General features: G+C 38.5%; 1 protein-coding gene across 6 annotated transcripts in view; it reads left to right on the top strand.

The window, feature by feature from the left end:
- The window catches only part of KLHL32 (kelch like family member 32), a 236,245-nt gene that overhangs the window by 101,397 nt on the left and 117,017 nt on the right, over positions 1-17,831 (top strand). The gene's annotated exons all lie outside the window — the stretch shown is intronic.

Genomic DNA, 17,831 nt, shown 5'->3' on the forward strand with positions numbered 1-17,831 from the left:
ATCATGTTCTTTACTAGTTTCATGCTACTGAAGCAATTATTAGAACACACAAAAACCTTCCTTTTAAAATTATTTTTAATTGATATATAAGAGATATATAACATTGTATTAGTTTTGGGTATAGAACTTAATGATTCAATGTAAGTACTACAATTAGTTTAACATCCATCGCCACACATAGTCACATTTTTTGTCTTATGGTGAGGACTTTTAAAATCTACTCTCTATATCTTTCAAATATACAATAGTATTTCAAATATACAATATTTGAATACAAAATTTCAAATATACAATAGTATTATTGACTATAGTCACCATGCAGTACACTACGTCTCCAGGGCTTACTTACTAAACCTGGAAGTATGTACCTTTGACCCCCTTCACCCATTTTACCCACCCCCCGCTCCCCATTTCACTTGAGAGCCACTCACCTGAGTCAACCCACATACAGACTGGATGTTTACCCTCTTTCATAAAGTTTTGTTTTTTAATTCCATTTTATTCAACTTACATTTAGTGTCTTCACGCTAAAATAAGGGCCTCTTCTGTTGGTAGGCCCATATCCTGGTGGAGTAAAGAAGCATAGACATAATCAAATGTACTCATTGTGTTAGAGAGGTACAGTAGAAGCAGAATACAAGATGCATTGGAGACAAAAAGGAGGTTGTGGTCAGCTCGGGCCATCAGTACCAACTTTCACAGAGAAGGTGGTCTTGAAGAATGTTGGGAGCTCTGTTTTCTACTAAATTTCCCTCCTTAGAGAGGCTTTTTAAACCATATGATATTGTCCATTTTCTTTTCCAGAACTAGTAGAATTTGAGATACGTTTCATAGAGTAAGTGAGGCAACTTGGCAGCAGAAATGAAAATAGTGGGTAGAAAGGAAAAAAGCATCCATTAGGTAGCAGGTGCAAAGGGAGATACAAAGGAAATGGATCGCAAATTCAGGGGCAGCCCAGTCAGATTTCATGCATTATGAAATTCAGGTGGACAGTTATTATTCACAGAGTTGCCAAAACTGATTCCTACTGAGGTGAGCAAACTATGTCTTGTGTGCTTTTTGGTTTACAGATATAAAGACAGATACCAGCTCTAAATTGTGTCTATTGTAGATTTCTTTGTGTCTGAAATATGGTCATGCCAGCACTTGCCTATCTGTAAACTACTATTGATAACCTATAGCTCATACTTTCCTGGGGTGCAGTGGGAATGAAACAGTACATTTTGTGTGTGTGTGGTTTCTTTTCTTTTTTTTTTTTTTTTTGATAAAACTGCCCAAGTAATTTTTGTACTTAGCTGCATTGGCAATGGAATGGTTTAAGCTCAGAAATTATAGGCTGCAACACTTTTAAATCATGAGTAAACAGAAGGGTGCAAAAATTGCTATAAAGGCTGAAATAGAACACACAGATATAAGTGGGTGTCTTATTATTTGCCTTGATTGCCCTATAGTTTCTTTCACAAGTATATATATATGTGTGTGTACTATATGTAATGCTATGGCACGGACTTTTCGAAGGGTAAGAAAACTGCTTGGGAAGAAGTTTGCAGAAGGGAAGCCATATCTCATTGCTTAGGAGTCATATGCTCATATTCCACTTTTATGAGTTAAAAAGAATGCCATTAATGCTTAAAAAAAAAAAAAAAAGCAAGCCCCAGGGCCAGACCTGAAGTTGCATTTATTCTGCCCAGTGACCCACTCTTGATATGTATACCCACAGACCAGCAACAAGCCTGCAGCATACGGCAATAACTCATCTGTTCAGGTTATGTCCTGAGGGACAGGAAGTGGGCTGACATTTCGTGGAGCATCTTCTTTAAGACAAGGGCACTGCCTTAAGGATTTTATGTGTGTCATTTGACCTAATCTTCTAGACAGCTCTGAAGAAAGCAGTGATCCCATCATGCCCAGGAAGATGACGAGCCCAGGAAGGTACAGGGAATGACTCAAATCACTCTCCCAGTGTACAATGACTCAGTGAGTCAAGCCCAGTCCTCTTAATTTCAAATCCATTTTTCTATCTTAATGTCCTATGGCGCTGAGGAAAGGTTAACTCGTATTTGTTCTACTTTGTTGAAGGAGGCAGGAAAGCATTTGGACATTTTAGGGAGTGAGCTGTTTTGATGGTTCTCTCATCCTGGGTGCCTTTGCAACACTCAATTCATGAGGGCTTCAGGTTGCACTTATACTCTATGTAGGATTACTCTTCACTGCACAGTGGAAATTGATATAGGCTTTCTTGGACGGCATCCATGGTACTTTGCTTTCTTCAATACCAAAATCACCTTATGATAAATTTGTTTTCTTTTTGAGACATGAACACAGATAATGGCAAAAAGTGAAATTGCAGTATGCTTGGGAAATGCAAAATGCTGCTTTCTCTTACTATGGAATTGCTGTTAGCAGTAAGCAAAGACTGGAATATGGAAGCATGAATACAAGTAAATAGTCAATAACATATTGTGGATATTCACTAATATTCACTAATCTGTTGTCTTTAGCTATGATATAGATTTATAAAAGTCGGGGTTAACGTTGAACTTATCTACCACTAGCTATTTCTACTGGCAGTTGATTATACCTTTAGATGGTGGTAGTAAGCATAGTATAAAATATAAGTATTTTAAATGTCTGAAAATCATTGCTGTCGTGGGAGATAAATTGGAAGTATCGCGTGGGTGCGATGAGTGAATGCTGCTACGTGTGATAAGACGTGTGCATGTTCCTCCTACGTAATGCTCTAAAGCATAACCTTCTTAAAACTGATCATAGATTTCATCCAGGAAATTTTAAAGAAAAAGCAAACTTTTCCCCTAATGCTAATGTATCTTCTGAAAGGGCATGCACTTTTCTTATCAAGGAGTCTACATGGGGCTGAGTAAGCGCACACTCTACTTTAACACTGAGTAGAGATGTGCCCTTCCTATCGGCACACCCTACTTAGGGCACAGCTTGTGCAGAGGCTGGGATGCTTTGCAACCCTTTGGGTGTGTTTGCATAGCCATAAAGAGCAGAAGTAGCTGTGAGGGCAAAGAAGCCAGGCTACTCTCCAGGTCCTATTCTGGGCTGGCGCTGAGAGCCAGGTCAGAAGCAAGTGGTATGATGCAAACTGTCACTGGGCAGCTCTGCCTTAGGGAGGAAAGGACAAAGTAAACCTAAGAAAACACAAACTCTCTCTTAATCTGGTGGGCAAGACTACCTGTTACCTAGCCTCCCTCAGTCTCCTCACTTTCCAGCTCTCTCCATATTTCAGACCAGGGAGGAAAAAGAGGGAAAAAAGGATTCTGATGGAGATATTGCCTGGGAGGAGGATTCCCAGTCTGAACTAGACAAGAGGTCAGCCACTCAGGAGTAAGTAGGTGTTGCTAAGAAAGCCCAGAGACACTGGGGATCGATTAACAGCAAGACCCTTCTATAAAGTGAAGAGCCCTACTCAGAAGATGGAAGACTTCTAACCTCAAAGATTCTGGAATAAGCCTCTAGGAATCTGAGTAACTAAGGACCAAAAGAGGACTGAAAACCACAATAAAGTTCACTGGTTAGCACTCCAGCTGTGATGACATTAAGGATGATAGACTATGTGCCAAGTACAGTGCTTAATACTGTCTTTATAGGGGAACAAGGGCTTAAGCCTAGTTAGCTTCCTCTTACTTTCCAGATAACTGTCCTCCTGTTCTGTCCCTGTAGTCTTATGGAGAGAGAAACTATGCACCAAATGATAGTGATATTTGTAGTTCCCTTTAGTATTTCCACCTCCAGGTAACTGCCAGCTTTGTCAACCATAAACCAGCCATATCCAATCTGGCCATCTGAAGAAAAAGGACTCTTTGGTACCTGTGTTCCCTTGCTTTTCTCTTCATTGTCCAGTAACTCTAGTCTTGGCCCCCCAATACATGGAAGAACCCATCTCTTTGGGACTCCCATCCTAATTACCTTCCTCTAATACAGAGAATGCTTTAGTACAATCTTCACAAGGATATTTTGTGTAACCATTAATATTAATATTTTAGAGCCTTTGGAAATGTAGAAAAGTATGATGCTCTATTAAGTGAAAAAAATTTTTAGCTATAATTGTGGTTATGTAAAAATATTCATGCAATCAGAAATTGTAAACTCCAGGAAGCTATTCCTTAATATTCATGCTCTTTGCCGTGGTTTTACTTCCTGATTCTTACTTGGTTCCTTAATAGGTTCACGTTATTTTTTTTTTACATAGCATTGATAAGGCATACATTGTAGCATTCCATTTTATGATCATTGAAACTGTATTTGTAATGCATAGTTGAATATTTTTCTCTGTAGACCTGAGTGTCCGGCTCAGTAGCAAAGTGACAAGAGTCTTAATTAGAACTGCATCCCATGGACCATCCCTACATAGGGATAGATGTGTAATTTTACATGGACAAAGCCCCCATAAGATTTACTTACAAACATAACCTGGTTGAACTAAATGGTAGCCCATGAACAAATTCGGGAGAAATTTTTCTTAAGTGAGTCTCTGGGGACCAACATTCAGGCTTTTCAGTGGTTTAAATAATTTAGCTGTAGAATTCATTCTTTACCTGGAAGTACCTCCAGAAGCCTGTCAAGCAAAAGGCCCCCAAGTACCTGCACTGTGCCGTAGGCTCTAGAGAGCAGTCTAAAGTTCACTCTAAGGAAGAATGTTTTGAATTGTACAGAAAATGATCATTTTCTCCTCCCCTTAATTCTTGTCAGAGCTGTGCCAGAATCCATACTGGAAGGTTTGAGAGAGTAAAATGAGGGAAGCTTGAATTTCATCAGTGACTTGTTGATTTCTTGGATCTTTTGAAATTGCATTATCTGCCCTTGGAGAGATTATCTCTTTTATCCATGGATCATTGAAGCAAACATACAAGCAGATGTATCCACTTATGGTTTTGGGGTGAAGATGTTCCTTGTTCTCACTCATCGTTTTACAAAAGTATCAATTAACTTGATAGACAAGAACTATATGCCAAGTGGAATTTTTATGGTTTCTCAAGATGTCAGGTAAAGCAAAAAATGTTGACATGTTTGGTGGCCAAAAGTGGGAAGGACAGGTTAGGTACCTAATCATTTATTGTGGGAAAAGGAGAAGTGAGATTTTACAGGTTCAGGTCCTGACCCCTGGAAGCCTTCTTTTCTCAGCTGAGGACCCAAGATCCCGAGAACTCCCAGGGCCTGAAGCCTGTCTGTTCTTCAAGGAGAACAGCTGAGTCAGGCAAAGTGAAGCCACATGGGAGGAGCTCCTCCCTGTAGAGCAGGACCAGTTCTAATTAACAGCTTCAGCCAGCCTGTTCTATATTAAATCTGTGCATGCCGTCTGGCCAGAATGTAACCAGGTGTAGTTTATGCTGCAAGAATTATAAAGCCATTTGCTCAGCATATCAGTATCTAAAATAACTCTCTGTGAAGAAGTGTAACTGTGGACACACTTCTGAGATTTGCTTTCATTTGGTAATGAAGCTGATACTTAGATTTTTTTAAAAACTTTCCTGACTTTTCTGTAATAATTTGCAAGTTTTGGGTTTCTGCGTTATCTTTTAGGCATTCTCTAAAGCCAGAATGGCTCCCTCACCTATGCAAAGTTTGATTCAGATGTTGAAACTGGAAATAACACACATGTACCAAGAGGATGTAAAAAAGGCTTATTACTCACACAATGAGGCTTTCTGGGGAGGACAGGGCAGCTCCCAAGCAGGCTCAAAAATGGCTTCAGAGGGCAAGCAGGGCAGTGATTGGCTTTTATTGTGGTTAGGGGATGGAGCTGGAGGATCTTCACACAGGCAGGGGCTTGTGTGGTTTCAACTTCCTACCAGCACCACAGGAGAGAGCACTGAGTCTTTCTCCTACTTTTTTCTAGGTGTGAGGGAAGCAGGGAGGAGGAGGTGCTGAGACTTGAAAGCTGTTAGCAGGCAAACATCAAAAATGGAGTCAGACCTCAGTTACATTAGTCTAGCATTCTACTTGAGTGATAAGTCACGTTTTAGGCACAGATATTTTCCTTTGAAAATATTGTGAAACTCAGTCACTTAGAAAAACAAAACATGTCTCAACAATATGCTAAAAGCATTTGTGATCTTTCTCAGCATTAATTCTGTGCTGAGGAACCCTTCAGGGGTCAGGGTGCTTGAGCTCATTGTGTACAGAACATGCATATCCAGATGCGGTCTCTGGATATGAGTTAGCTTTAGATGACAAGGATGAGTGTGGCCCCTCTGTGTTTTACCTTATCTTTATTTATTTATGAAACTCCATTCAAATGAACTGGATTTGTTGCCTCTCTTTCCTCTACTCTCCCTACCTCCCATCCCCACCCTATTGCCAGTATAGAAAGAGAAGTATTTCCTGTATGCTTTTGATAATGGTTCTGTTGTCATAACTGGGGCAATAAACAAACAGCCCTTTTCTAGCTGATGTCCTCCAAAGTGGAATTGGCTAATATCCAGCAACTTAAAATAGTAGGTCAACCCGCTTAGTTAATTCAGGGTAGATTTTGCACTTCTGTGCACTTGTTTCTTTTGAATGTTTTAGCAGAAAGTGTTATTGCCAAACATTTTGTATTTTATGATATCCATCTGAAATTTTTTCCTTTGCTATGGTGGATGAACAGTAATTCTTGTTTTATAGTATTTCTAAGCAGAAATCAAAGTGGAATTTCTCAGCAGGGCTCTTTCTTGGTCATTAGAATTTCTGAGTGTTGGCTGCTCTCCAAAACATTCCCTAAGGAAATTCTGACCCTTCTTTTAGGGGCTCCATCAAATCACTTCTGAGTGGAAGGAGGTTAACAGTTTACTTAATGGAGAAACTTGATTAGCTTATTAATTTTCATAAGAAGATGTCAGCCTATTGATGGCTTTTTAAAGTACCTAAGCTTTTCCCCTGATTCAGCAAAAGAGAATAATTGCACTCCAGCCTCAGCCTATTTTCTGGGACAGTTTTCACTAAAAGTTCATTTGGAGAAATTATATACATAATGGATTCCTAGAAGATACACCGTGTCTCAGGCTTGGTGCTTCTCAACCTCATCTATCAGACCTTAATATAAAAAGGCAACATTGAATGTTTTAGGTTATCCTGAAATGAAATTCTTAGATATTATAATTACTTTATACATCAAAAAGAAACCTTAACTATATATGAAGAGTAAACAGAAGGAAAGAAAGTATAATAGAAATGATATGTATTTCAGTAGATACATACTGGGGTAGATCTCTTTAGGAAACATAATGAAACAATTTTCTAAAATAGCAAAATTCCATAGAAAGCAAAATAGTAGACTTTTTAAAAAATTTATTTATTTGAGAGAGAGAGCATGTGTGCACACAGGTGTTGCATGATGGGGGAGGTAGGGGCAGGACAGGGAGAAGCAGACTCCTGGCTGAGCAGGGAGCCTGACTGGGGCTCAATTCCAGGACCCCAAGATTATGACCTGAGCCAAAGGCAGAGATGCTTAACCCAGTGAGCCACCCAGGCACCTCAACTTTTCTTGGTTTTTACTGTGGTAGCATTCCTGGAGAATTCAGTGTATCCTGACATAAAAACAAGAAAAAAATGTGTTTATATGTAAAACAGAATTAGATTCTGGGCTCAGATTTTTCTAAGTAAGCTTTTTCATTTATGTGCATGTCCAGCAGGGAATTCAGATGTGTAGGATAGAGGGTGTTTCTGTGGTTTGTGACTGTCCTGTACAGTGTGACATTTAGCATCCTTGACCACTACCCAATAAATGCCAGTAGTGTCCCTCCTCCTGGGACAACCAAAAGTACCTGCACGAATTTCCATATTGCTCCCTAGAAGGCTGTACTGCCTCTATTAAGATGCAATGATCAACTATTCTAAATTTAAAAACAATTTTTTTTAAGATTGTATTTATTTATTCATAGACACAGAGAGAAAGAGGCAGAGACAAGGCAGAGGGAGAAGCAGGCTCCATGCAGGGAGCCCAATGTGGGACTCAATCCCGGGTCCCCAGGATCACACCCTAGGCTGCAGGTCCCCAGGATCACACCCCAAACCGCTGCGCCACTGGGGCTGCCCAACTATTCTAAATTTTATACCTGGATCAAGGTTGAAAATCAGAAAACTAAATGTCTGGGTTCAAAGAATTATTGACTTACTTTTTATGCAATGCTTTATAAAATACACTATCATCACCAGGTAAGTCATGCAATGACACTCTTAATGTCTTCAGGAAAATTTCCATTAGATCTCAAGGCCTGGAGAAGCTAGGATTCATTTTCCCTTATTAAGGTTTTTACCCTTATTAGGTTACATTTTTTATCTTTTTACCCTTATTAAGTTACATTTCCTTTTTAGTTTGATTCTAGGAAGCTTAGAGGCATGTTTGTGGCCTACTTTTAATAGTTACAAGGATGGTGCATCTGGGTGGCTCAGTTGGTTAAGTGTCTACCTTTGGCTCAGGTCATGATCCCAAGGTCCTAGAAGCAAGCCCGGCATTGGACTCCCTGCACAGCCAGGGAGTCTGCTTCTCCCTTTGTTCTTCCCTACCCCACTTGTACTTTCTCTCAAATAAATAAATAAAATCTTAAAAAAATAGTTATAAGGATATAAAAACATATGTATATATACACCTCCTCTCCTGACTTCATGTTACTTTTTGTTTCCTATTTTCTCTTAGCTTGAGTTATTTTTGTTCCTAATTTTTAAATGCTTGTTATTGATCCCTCAGATCCATATCAAAATGAGATATTATGGGGCACCTGGATGGCTCAGTTGGTTGAGCATCTGTCTTCAACTCAGGTAATGATCTCAGGGTCCTGGGATTGAGCCCCGTACTGGGCTCCCTGCTCAGCAGGGAGTCTGCTTCTCCCTCTGCCCTGCCCCTTCCCCTGCTTGTGCTCTCTCTGTCAAATAAATAAAAATAAGATCTTTTTTAAAAAATGAGATATCATATAAATAAATATATTGGGTAGATAAAGAGATTTGGGGCCTCTGAACATCTTCGAAATCCCAGAGGTACTTTAATGTTATTTGTAGGCATGAATAAAGTGGTGCTATACCCGATTAGTTCTGTCTTTGAAAATGAAGTGTCTCCAAATTCCCAAGTTGTTCCATAAATAAACCATTCCACTTGCTTTCTAAATTTTTTCCATCCTTGTTTTCAGCGCTAAAAATAGGGCATATCATTCTTCATTTTTGAAAATAAAGAAAAAAATCACCCAAATGGTTACACAAAACATAAAGAAGAATAAAAATGAAAGCAATATTCATCTGAATTCTATTCACCCAAATTCTCATTTACTTACACATTATATGTTCTCATTTACTTACACATTATATGTTCTCTTTCTGTTTTTTTCCCCCCCTGGCCTTTACTCATATGCCTAAGTAGTTTTATATAATTTTTTGTAATTATAATTTACTTAATTTCTTCTCTGGAATTAGATAAAAGTACATTTATCCACAGTATATAAATTTAGTTTCTTTCTTGGAGTTAGATAAAAGCACGTTTATCCGTAAATGCTGTCTTATTATAATCTAGTTTTTTCTTTCATTTGGATCACTTAAAAAATTATTTATTTATTTGTTTTGAGAGAAAGAGAGAGAACATGAGTGAGTTAGCGCTCTCAAGAACAGGGATGGGGGCACAGGGAGGGGGAGAGAGAGAGAGAGAGAGAATCCTAAGCCGGCTTCAGGCTCAGTGCTGGACCTTATTCTGACTGGGCTCAATCTAACAATCCTGAGATCATGACCTGAGCCCCAATCAAGAGTTCAGTGCTTAACAGACTGAGCCACCCCGGCACCCTGCATTTGGATTATTTTAAATAAATTCATACACCTGGGGTTACTTGATCAAGAGGAGGAAGTATTTTTCGTGAGAACTGCCTTCTGAAGGAATTTTACAATAGTCCACTGTTGGACAATGAGCTTTTTAAACTTTTTTCCTTAAAATAGAATTATTGAGCCCTCTGCTGGAAGCATTTAGTATTTGTATGAAGTAGCAGTATATGGGAGTTTTACGGTTCCAATATAAGACTTTTATAAAGAAAACAATCTGATAGCAAAAATATATGGTCTCTGTGGTTGATTTCAATATGAAAAACAACTGGCCAAACAGAAGTTTTAAGATTTATATTACAAGTAGGTATTCCATTTGAATAGAATAATGATGCAGACATTCAATTCAGATGGACTGATTTGAATACATCAAATGACTTCAGTTAATTCGTATTTCATTTGTATACTTCATTAAAAAATCCACTTACAGTTTATTCTCAAGTTGAGAGCAACTAACTCATCATACTTAATGAGCACCTACTTGTTAAAAACTTACTAGATGTTAGGGATGCACTAAAGAAAAAGAAATACATGGTGAGTGCTTTCTCAGAGTGGATTGAATAGTGGTTGGAAATGCCAGATCAACAAAGCACTGCATTTATGGAAATGGATTATCATTCTCCCAGCCCCACAATTTCCTGCGGGCGGTACAAAAGACCCTTTAAGTGTCCCTGGAATTGGGAGGGAGGAATGGGGGACATAAAGCCTGTCCTACCTGAATTCCAGGCTGGAGAAGGTGGGTTCAAAGGACCCTGGGTTCACCTCCTGTCAGCACCAGCCCAGCCCAGGCCTGGGGACCTGGGGGTTGGTGATTTGGGGGACAGTGCTACACCTGTCTCCACTGTTTGTTTTACTTCCCCAAAAATGGATCTTTTTTTTCTAAAAGTCCCAGAGAATGGGGAATTGTTCCTGTATATATATATATATATATATATTTTTTGGTAAATATATATTTTTAAAGGTGAAAAAAAATTGTGTATGGAACATAGTGAAGTCCTTGAGGATGTTTGATACTGCAAAAGTTATACTAGTTCTGATAGGAACTAGTTCTGGTTAATTTGCATTTTACTTCGCAGGAAGAAAAAATTACCTATTTGATATATGGTAATTGAACAGATCTAGATCCTGAAAAATCGGTCATAGCCATGCATGGATCTGTCAGGGTAGAAAGAGTTTGGCACAGTTCAAAGAATATAGCCACTGACCTTGGAACCAAGCCTGGTTCTAGCCTTTGGCAATTTTGGAGAATTATCCATTGCATCCCACTATAAGTATCAACTTTGGGGTGGTTGCTGGGAAAAGTTACAATTTTCACTTCAAATCCATGATTCCATTTCTCAGATGGAAACTCATCCTTGCCAGGCAGTGCTAATTGGTTTCCAAGTAAACTTCTTTTCCTCCTCTTCCTGGCAATTTTCTCATTTCTTCTCTTTTCTCAAACTTTGCCCCGTACCCCTATTACCCTACCTCCAGTACACACAGCACAAGGAAAACTCACCTACCATTGTGAAGATAGATGCAGACAAGAAAATCTGCATCTTTTCACCATCAAATCCCCAAACCCCTGTTTCTGTGCACTTGTTCTGTGTATTCCTATCTTTTATGATGGAAGAGGTATCTTGTCAAAAGTTAATCTCTCCACCGAAGCTCTGGAGCTTCTCAGGCTTCACTCCCCAAATCTTCATTGCTGTCTCTTCTGTTTATTGTTCATGTTTCAAAAACCCTTTTTTATTCTCATATTCCCCTTAAGCTACCACTTATTTCTCTACTTGGCTTCACAGCAGAATTTTGAAAAAAGTTGCATGAACTTACATTTACTCATTTTTACTTTTCCACTCAAGTCCTGAGACTTACATCTTCTACTGAAATTGTTTTTGACAGTCTCAGATATTGCCAAATTAATTAAATAATGTCACCATGACCTCTCAACTTCATTCAATGCAGCCAACCTGCCTCTCCTTTGAAGACTTTTCTCTCTGGGTTTTTGTGACATCACACTCTCTGGACTCTTATTATGTACTCTCTCAGATCCCCTTCCCATCATTTCTTTTCAGATGACTTTGCTTGTTCCTCCCCCTCTATAGGCTCTGAATTAATTCCTCATGTGTCAGGATCCTTTTATTTAGTCTAACTTCTTTTGTAGTGTCATCTGGAGCCATGCTCTTTTGTACAATATTATGCTATTGATGCCCAGCCCCATTTATACTCTATATCAGCAATTGAAAACTTTCTCTGTGAAGGACCATTTAATAAAGTCTTTGGCAGGCCACATAAAGCTCTGTTGCAACTACTCCATCTTGCTGTTATGGCATGAAAACCACCTGACACAAATATGTAGATAAATAGCTATGTTCCAATAAATGGAATGACTATATTCTGATAAAACTTTTTTTATGGATACTAAAATTTGAATTTCATATCTTTCTCACATCATATAACATAGGCGCACTTTGTTTTATTGTGCTTCAGTTTATTGCACTTAGCAGATACTGGTTTTTTAAAAAATATTTATTTATTCGAGAGAGAGAGTGTGCACGTGTGCATGAGTAGGGGGAAGGACAGAGGGAGGGGAAGATCCTCAAGCAGACTCCATGCTGAATGTGGAGCCTGATGTGAGGCCCGATCCCATGACCCTGAGATCGTGACCCCGAGATCCTGACCTGAGCCAAAATCAAGAGTTGGAAGCTCAACTGAATGAGCCTCCCAGGGTTCCCTGCAGATACTATGTTTTTTTTTTTTTTTTTTAACCAGTTGAAGGTTTGTGAGAAGTCGGCATCTGCAAGCCTCTTGACACCATTTTCCGAATACCATTTGTTCATTTTGTGTCTCTGTGTCACATTTTGATAATTCTTGCAGCATTTCATACTTTTTCATGATTATTGTATTTGTTATTGCGATCTGTGATTAGTGATCTTTGCTGTTACTGTTGTAATTGTTTGGGGTGTCCTGAACTACACCCATGTAGTACCACAAACTTAACTAATAACTGTTATGTGTGTTTTGACTGCTCCAGTTATTGGCCATTCCTCTGTCTTTCTTTCATTTCTTTCTCCATTTCTCCTTCTATTGAGATTAAGCCAGTTAGAGTTGGCCTCTAAATGTTCAGATAACAGGAAGAAATGCAAACTAGAAATGGTTAATCTTAGTGAGTAAGGCATGTTGAAAGCCAAGACAAGCCAAAAGCAAGGCCTCTTGCACCAAATGATGAGCCAAATTGTGAATTTCCTTCCTGAAGGAAATTAAAAGTGCTACTTCAGTGAATAATACATGATTGATAAGGAAGCAAAACAACCGAATTACTGATATGAGGAATATTTTAGCGGTCTGGAGAGATGATGATCACATAGGTCCAGCATTCCCTTAAGCCAAAACCTAATCCAGAGCAGAGCCTTAACTCTCTTCAGCTCTGTGAAGGCTGAGAAAGGTGAGGAAGCTGCAGAAAAAAAGTTCAAAACTTACAGAGGTTGGTTCTAGAAGTTTCAAGAAAGAAGCTGTCTTTGTAACATCAAAGTGCAAGTTGAGGGACACCTGGGTGGCTCAGGGCATGTTCCCAGAGTCCTGAGATCAAGTCCCACATCAGACTTCTGCATGGAGCTTGCTTCTCCCTCTGCCTATGTCTCTGCCTCTCTCTCTGTGTCTCTCATGAATAAATAAATAAAATCTTCAAAACAAAACAGAACAAAGTGCAAGTTGAAGCAGCAAGTGCTGATGTAGAAGCTGCAGCCAGCTATCCAGAAGATCTAGCTCAGATAATCGATGAAGGTGGAAACCCCAAACAACAGATTTTAACTGTAGACAAAACAGTCTTATGGAAGAAGATGCCATCTAGGACTTTCATAGCTAGAGAAGAAAAGTCAGTGCCTGGTTTTAAAGCTTCAAAGGACAGGCTGACTCTCTTGTTAGGGGCTAACGCAGCTTGTGACTTTACATTGAAGCCAGCATTCATTTGCCATTATGAAAGTCCCAGGGCCCATGAGAATGATACTAAATCTGCTCTTCCCATGCTCTGTAACTGGAATAAGAAAGCCAGGATGCCAGTACATCTGTTTGTAACATAATTTTCTGAATATTTTAAGCCCAGTGTTGAGACATAATGCTCAGAAAAAGATTCCTTTCAAAATATTACTGCTCATTGACAATGTACCTGGTCACCCAAGAGCTCTGATGCAGATGTACAGTGAGAATTATGTTATTTTCATGCCTCCTAACACAACATCCATTCTGCAGCCCATGAATCAAGGAGTAATTTCAACTTTTTTTAATTTAAGAAATACATTTCATAAGGCTCTGGCTTCCATAGATCATGATTCCTCTGATAGATCTGGAAAAGTAAATTGAAAACCTTCTGGAAAGGATTCACCATTCTAGATGCCAGTAAGAACATTGATGATTCGTGGGAAGAGATCAAAATAACCCTAACAGGAGTTTGGAAAAAGCTGATTCCAATCCTCATGAATGAGTTGGAGGCGTTGAAGACTTCAGCAGAGGAAGTAACTGCAGATGTGGTGGAAATAGTGAGAAAACTAGGATTAGAAGTGGAGTCTAAGGATGTGACTAAATTGCTACAATTACATGAGAAAACTTGAACAGATGAGAAATTGCTTCTGATGGATGAACAAAGAAAGTTGTTTCCTGAGATAGGATCTAATTCTGGTGAAGATGCTGTGAAGATTGTTGAAATTACAACAAAGAGTTTAGAATATTACACACATCTAGCTGATAAAGTGGTAGCAGGGTTTGAGAGGAATGACTCCAGTTCTGAAACAAATTCTGCTGAGGGCAAAATGCTATCAAACAGCATCATATGCTACAGAGAAATCATTCATGAAAAGAAGAGTCCATTGATACAGCAAACTTTATTGTTGTCTTATTTTAAGAAATTGTCATAGTCCCATCAACCTCAGCAACCACCAGCCTGATTAGTCAGCAGCCATCAACATCCAGGTAAGACCCTCCACCAGCAAAAAGATTTTGACTTGTGAAAGCTCAAATGATGGTCAGCATTTTTTAACAGTAAAGTATTTTAAATTAAGGTATGTACATTGTTTTTTTAGACGTAATGTTATTACACACTTATTAGACCACAGTATAGTGTAAACCTAACTTTTATGTGCATTAGAAAACCAACAAATTCATTTGGCTTGCTTTATTGCACTATATTACTATATTATGGTGTGAACCTGCAGTATCTCTGAGGTATGCCTATATTAATCTTTTGTTTTTTTCCCAACTACTTTATAAAGTTAAGACCACTCTTAGAAATTAGTAATCCCCCAAATGAAATACTTAGAAATAAATCTAACAAAATATGAACAAGATCTGTATGGGAAAATTATAAAACTCGATAAAAGAAATTCAAGAACTAAATGGAGAGACATTACACATTCATGAGTAGGAGGACTTGTTGTTAAGCTGTCAGTTCTTCCCACTTTGACTTATAGATTCACTATAATCGTAATTGTAACCCTAGCAAGTTATTTTATGGATATCAGCAAACTGATTCCAAAGTTTACACAGAAAGGCAAAAGACCCAGAATAGCCAACAAAATATTGAAGGAGAAGAACAAAGTTGGAAGACTGGCATTACCTGACTTCAAGAGTTACTGTAAGGTTACAGTAATCAAAACAGTGTGGTAGTGGTAAGACAATAGACACATAGATTGATAGAAGGGAATAGAGAGCCCAGAAGTAGACTCACATAAATATAGTCAACTGGAATTTGATAAAGGAACAAAGGGAATATAATGGAACAAGGATAATCTTTACAAGCAGTGGTACTGGAACAATTACATATCTATCCACTTGCAAAAAAATGAATCTAGACAAAGACTTTACATTCTTCACAAAAATTAATTCAAAATGGATCACTGACTCTAAATGTAAAATGCAAAATTGTAAAACTGCTAAAAGGTAACAGGAGACACTTAGATGACTGAGTATAGTGATGACTTCTTAGAAATAATAGCAGAGGCACATCCCATGAAAGAAATAATGGATAAGCCGGACTTCATTAAAATTAAAAAACTTCTGTTCTGCAAAAGCCAATGTCAAGAGAATGAGAATACAAGCCACAAACTGGGAGAAAATATTTGCCAAAAACACATTACAAAACCAAACGTTCTTATCATACAATCTAACAATCACTCTCAGTAGTTACTCAAAGGAGTTGAAAACTTAACCATCCACACAAAAACCTGGACATGGATATTTATAGCAGCTTTATTCATAATTGCCAAAAGCTGGAAGCAAGCAAGGTGTCTTTCAGGAGGTGAATGGATAAACTATCATATATTCAGCCAATAGAATATTATACAGTGCTAAGAAGAAGTGAGCTATTAAGCCATGAAAAGACATAGAGGAAACTTAAATGCATATTACTGAGTGAAAGAAGCCAGTCTGAAAAGGTTACATACTTTGGGATGCCAACTGCAATTGACCCTTGAAGAAAGTGAGGGTTAGGGGCACCAACCCCTGACCTGTGCAGTTGAAAATCCACATATAACTTTTCATTCCCCCATAACTTAACAAAGTGAGATAGAGAAAAGAAAATGCTATTAAGAAAATCATGAGAGAATACATTGCTGTATTTATGAAAAAAGAATTCACATGTAAGTGGACCCATGCATTTCAAATACTTGTTCAAAATTCAATTACATATGACATCCTGGAAAAGGCAAAACTGTGAAGTAAAAAGATCAGTGGTTGTCAGGGGCCAGGGGGAGGGAGAGAGGAATAGGGTAGAGTACAGAGGATTTTTAGGACAGTGAAAAATCTTTGCTACTGTGATAGTGGATATATGTCATTTTACCTTTATCCGAACCTCATACCTGGAGTGAACACTATGTAAAACTATGGACTTTGGGAGATGATGATGTATTAGTGTTGGTTTATTGGTTGTAACAACTGTATGGCTCTGGTGGGAGGTGTTGGTAATGGGGGAGGGTATGCATGTATGGGGGCAGGAGGTATAAGGGCCTCTGTGTGCTTCCTGCTCAATTTGTTGTGAATTTGAAAGTGCTCTAAAACATGAAGTTTATTAGAAAAAATAGAATTTTAAAAATGCAAGTAAATTTTTTTTTCTTAAACCATTTTTAGCTCATAGGTCATATACAAATATATGATGGGAAAATTTGGTATGGGGCATGTGGTTTATTTACAATGTAGACTGATTCCTTTCCGTCTACTTGATATCTTCATTTGGATGACCAATAGGCATCACAAACTTAAACATATATCCCAAAATGGAACTCTTGATTCTTCCTTCAAACCTGTTTCTTCTTCTTTTTTTTTTTTTTAAGATTTTATTTATTCATGAGAGAGAGGCAGAGACACAGGCAGAGAAGCAGGCTCCCTGAGGAGAGCCCGCTGCGGAACTCAATTCCAGAACTCTGGGATTGCACTGAAGCTCAACCACTGAGCCACTCAGGAATCCCAAAATCTTCTTCGCACTGCAAGCCTACCTGGTTGCCTGAAACCTGGACTCTGAGTGCCATGTGACAAGGGAACTTATGTGTCTTGTTATAGTCTTATCTACAGTCCCAGAAAGGTGCATAGAGTAATGTAGACAGAAAAGGTTTGTCAGTGGAAAGGTTAAATTTCTCTGCCCTCAGTTTCTTTATTTACCACGTGGGACTAATACCTACCTTGCAGGAGTGAGGAGTGGGGAAGAGGGTTAGAAGGAAAGAAAACCTATGAAATTACCCCACAAAGTATTCGGCACATAGTAGGCAATGTGTCAACACTGGAAATAGGGGGGTCATTATTTGTGAAGTATATTTATTTGTTCACGGAATTGACAACAACCATAATGAAAAAACAGCTACTTTTTTAACTCTATAAAACATGCCAAGTGTTTCTCTAAGAATTTTACGTGGGTTATCTCATTTTATCTTTATGTAGACTATGGAAGTAGATAGTAGTCATCTCCCTTTTTGTATATGACTGTGCTAAAAACGAACGTATCAAGGACTTGCCCATGTTCCTACAATGGACCCTACAGCCATATTTTACCTCCATTCTTTATAAAGCAA

Source organism: Nyctereutes procyonoides, unplaced genomic scaffold (genome assembly GCF_905146905.1).
Source record: "Nyctereutes procyonoides isolate TBG_1078 unplaced genomic scaffold, NYPRO_anot_genome, whole genome shotgun sequence".
NCBI classification, from domain to species: Eukaryota; Metazoa; Chordata; class Mammalia; order Carnivora; family Canidae; genus Nyctereutes; species Nyctereutes procyonoides.